This window comes from Canis lupus, chromosome 7 (genome assembly GCF_048164855.1).
Source record: "Canis lupus baileyi chromosome 7, mCanLup2.hap1, whole genome shotgun sequence".
Lineage (NCBI taxonomy): Eukaryota > Metazoa > Chordata > Mammalia > Carnivora > Canidae > Canis > Canis lupus.
Window position 1 is genome coordinate 352,455 of NC_132844.1, and position 4,380 is coordinate 356,834.

The 4,380-nt window shown below is 67.8% G+C and overlaps 1 long non-coding RNA gene across 1 annotated transcript; it reads right to left on the reverse strand.

The window, feature by feature from the left end:
* Window positions 1–2,855: 2,855 nt before the first annotated feature.
* Window positions 2,856–4,071, reverse strand: LOC140636448 (uncharacterized). Its single transcript, XR_012033635.1, has 2 exons — window positions 3,958–4,071; window positions 2,856–3,080 (listed from the first exon to the last, which is right to left on the reverse strand). It is a non-coding gene; the product is annotated as an uncharacterized lncRNA (long non-coding RNA).
* Window positions 4,072–4,380: the final 309 nt, after the last annotated feature.

A 4,380-nucleotide genomic window follows, 5' to 3' on the forward strand; every position in this document is an offset into this window, starting at 1 on the left:
GAGGGCGGGCCGGCCAGGCGACACTCTCCTTCTCTGGCCTCCGGGGACTTGCCTTTGCTCCTCCGCAACCCGAGGAGCTGCGTGTGACAGCCTCATGCTTCCTGGGGGGCTGGGCCAGAGCCGTGGCACCAGGGCCCTGTGGGCAGGGCTGCAGGATCGCGGCTCCCAGCTCGGGAGCCACTGTCAGCGGTGGGTGGCGGCCACGGGCGCGAAGTCGCTGCCCGGTTTCTGGCGCTCACGCTGCTGCTGGACGGGTTAGCGGCCTGCCGGCTTAGGGCCCCATGGCCGAGCGCGGTCCTGAGCTTCCCGCCACGGCCGCAACAGGCTCCCAGAACGAACGGGAGGGCAAGTCTGGAAAATGCCCCCCCCCCCCCCCCCCCCGCCGAGCCGCGGCCTCCTCCTTGGCCCAGGGTGGCGGTGCTGCCCCTGCGGGAGTGCTCAGGGGACCGCTGGGACACCCCGCAGGGGCTTTCTGGCCGCAGCCCTGCCTCGGGCTTAAGAGGGGTCCCCGGGCGCTGGGCGTGTCGCCTTCCCACCCAGCAAGACACCTTCCCGCCTCGCCCGGCCTGAGACGCAGGGCGAGCCATGGCCGTCCCTGGAGGGGCTCCCGCCGCTGCGCTGCCGTCTGTCCCACAGCCCCCGTCAGGGGACACGGCCCCGCGCAGGTGGAGGGGCTGCTCCGAGGAAACGGGGCGTCCAGCCTGGTTCTCAGGGCAGGAGCCCGTGTGGGGCTGTGGCAGCGGCTCCTGCTGGTGCTGCTCCTGTTGCTCCTCCTGCTGCTCCTGCTGCTGCTCCTGCTCCTGCTGCTGCTGCTGCTCCTGTTCCTGCTCCTGCTGCTGCTTCTCCTGCTGCTGCTCCTCCTGCTGCTCCTGCTGCTCCTCCTGCTGCTGCTCCTCCTGCTCCTCCTGCTCCTGCTGCTGCTCCTCCTGCTGCTGCTTCTCCTGCTGCTGCTCCTGCTGCTCCTCCTGCTGCTCCTCCTGCTTTTGCTCCTGCTGCTCCTGCTCCTCCTCCTCCTGCTGCTCCTCCTGCTGTTGCTCCTCCTGCTCCTCCTGCTGCTGCTGCTCCTCCTCCTACTGCTGCTCCTCCTGCTTTTGCTCCTGCTGCTCCTGCTCCTCCTCCTCCTGCTGCTGCTCCTGCTGCTCCTGCTCCTCCTCCTGCTGCTCCTCCTCTGCCTGCTCCTTCTTCTCCTCCTGCTGCTCCTCCTCCTGCTGCTGCTGCTCCTCCTGCTTCTCCTGTTCCTCCTCCTCCTGCTCCTCCTCCTGCTCCTAGTCCTCCTCCTACTGCTGCTCCTGCTCCTCCCCCTCCTGCTGCTGCTTCTCCTCCTCCTCCTGCCTCTGCTCCTCCTCCTGCTCCTTCTCCTGCTCCTGGCCCTGCCTCCCCCTTCCTTTTTCCCCCCTCCTCTCCCTCCCTCACTTCCTCCTCTCCTTCCCCCCCTCTTCTCACCCTCCTACTCCCCCTCCTGCCTCCCTCCCCCTGCCCATCTCCCTCCCCCTCCTCCCTCACTTCCTCCTCCCCTTCCCCTCTCCCTCCCCCCCGCGGCCCTGGCACTGAGCTCTAGTGCTGAGGAGTGCAGGGCTTGGGGAAGGGAGCGGCCGTTGTGCAGGAAGAACAAACTCTGTGGACCTGCCCGGCCCAGGGGTCAGGAGGTCGCTGCAGGCGGGAGGGGCCCAGCAGCAGATTGGGAGCCCCCTGCCCCTCCAGCATCATTTAGACAAACAAGCAGATGGCAGGTGTCAGCAGGGACAAAGAGCCATCTGTGCAGCGAGGCCGCCCCACCTCTCCCTCACAGGCGACTTCATGAAAGCCTCGACTTGAGGTGGCGCTGCCCGTGGCCAGCAGGCCCGCCTCGGACTTCTAAGGACCAGGCCGTGCTGTGCGTGTCCTCTGCCCGAGGCCGCCGCCGGGCTCAGGCTGCAGGGCGCTGGGTCGGCGCGCTCACAACAGGACCCTTGTTTGCTCCGAGGGTGCGTCCACACGGCAGGGCGGGCTCCCATGAGGTTGATGGAATTTGTCCTCTGAGTGGCCCTCCCTCCCCTCCCCCCGTCCCCCCCTCCCCCAGATGCCGGGTGTGTCTCCTGGCACATCCCCGCGGGGCATGGAGGCAGCCTGGGCCTGAGACGCTGCAGCACTGCCCCCTCGCTCCTGCGCCGGCTGCACAAGGCTACTTCTGGGGCTCGGGCCTCGGCAGGTTGACCTTCCCCCATGGGACGGGCTGCGCGCCGGCCGGGCAACACCGGAGGAGGCAGCAGAAGCGGCGGCCACGGTGTCCTGGACGCTCCTTCCGGGACGTGAGGCCGACCCGTGTGCTGCTGGGCCCGGCCACGGATGAGGGGAGGCGGAGGGAGGTGGGGGGGCGGCCTTCTGTGGACACACGGGGCGCCCCTGGCGTTGCCTGCCGGCGTCGGGTCGCAGGCCCCAGCCCTGACTCGGCCCCCACAGCCTGCGGCTTGCTCTCCCCTTCCGGCGACCCCAGGGGGGACACTGCACACGTCAGCCTCTTGTCCACTGATATTCGTGGAAGGTGTGCAGAAGCAGCCACTACACCTGTTTCACAAGGAGCCGCCCTCAGAGAGCCCCTGGGACTCGATCTCCTCGTCTCTAAAATGGGCATGGCCCAGACCTTGCAGGCTGCCGGACGCCTGAGCGCGGGGCCCCACAGCAGCCAGAGACCGAGGCGCTGAGCCGCGGGGGGCCCGGGGGCTGTGGGAGCGCGGCTCCCCTGGCACCCCCACTGCCCCTGCCCATCTGCTCTGGCGCAAGCGTGGGGACGGGGCGTCACGGGCGTGGTCTGCAGACGCCCCGGGCTTCCTCGGGCCCCTCCCTGCCGCGCCGGGAGAGCGTGAGCTGTCTCCGCAAAGTTTATGAAAGAATTTATTTCAAAACAGGAAACTGGGCTTTGTTTTCTCTTGAGAATAAACCAAATCAAACTCCAAAATAGTCCTGATGAGTCCAGAATTCAAAACCCAGGAGGCTTCATCAAGTTCTAAAATCGTCCCAAAGCGTTTTCTCAACGGCGTCATGAGAACCAAGACCGGCGGATTGAAGTGGAGGAGGAGACCCCGACCTTTCACCCCTGAACCCTGGCCAGGAAAAATTAAACAACCAAAAACCACTTCTGAGGTCGGAGGAACATCTTGTCTTTTTCTTTTGAGAAGCTTGTCTGCCGGGCTTCCTAGCGTGGCAGCGTCTAAACCGCAGGGCGACCTGGGCGCGGCGTCGGGACTGCCCCTCGCCCCCCCGCCTGTCCCGGGCCGCCCCCCGCTCCGAGCCCCCCGCGTCTGCCGCCGCAGGAACAGACACAGCCGGGAGGCCGTCCCAGGGGCCGGGGCGTCAGACAGCTGGCCCCGAAAGCCGCCCGGGACCAGGAACACAGTGGGGGGTCCCACGGCCACCGCCCAGCACGCGCGTCCCCCCGGCCTCCCTGCCCCCGCCCTGGAGGTGGGAGGCCCCGTCCTCAGGGGTCAGCGAGTGGCCTGTCCCGGGACCTCCTGGTGCTGACCCCAGCCGCCTGCCCAGGCCCGGACCTCGGACGCCCACCCGCGTGGGGCACCCGTGGGCCCCGCCCCGCCCCCTCTGTCCCCACGGCTGCAGCCTGACTGTGTCCTGCAGGGTCCATGTGCCGCTGTTTGGAGGTGAGGTCCCGGGGGAGGTGACCGGGTCAGATGAGGCCCATGGGCCCCGGGTGCCGCCTGGAACACTGGGCAGGTGAGCCCGGGTGGGCTCCAGGCAGGTCTGCAAAGCCCGACGCCTTATCTGCAGCCACACGACGCCTTCCCCCGGGACCCCGCCCTCAGCACCCCCACCCACCTTGGTCCTGTTCCTGGGGAATGAGGGGAGACTTAGGGAGAATCAGGCCATGGAGACTTCACTCCCGTGGTGCCGAGGGGCCCCGTGGGGATCTCCCCCACACCCACTTGTCTCCCTGGCTTTGTGCCTGAGCACAGCCTGTGGACTCACCCAGATGCGTGTGCAGACAGGGCAGCTGTGTGCAAGCATGGTCCCCGCGTGTGCAGGCAGGGGAGTCATATGTGCAGACAGGACACCCGCGTGTGCAGACAGGGCAGCCACGTGTGCAGGCAGGGGAGTTGCGTGTGGAGACAGGACACCTGTGTGTGCAGACAGGGCAGCCACGTGTCCCCGGGCAGGTGGATGGTGACGCCGCCTGCAGACCGTGGCCCTGACATGGCCCCGACGCCCCCAGCTCATCATTGGTCTCAGGCGTGGAGGGCATCGCGCGCACAGGGAGCCCTTCTGGGTCACCCGTCACCCTCTGTGAGCTGAGCTGGTGGGGACCGCCCTCCATCTGGGGTCCAGGGCGGCTGCGTTGGCACATGCTGCACACCATGTGCAACAAGACCAGGTCCTTGTGTCAAACGTAAC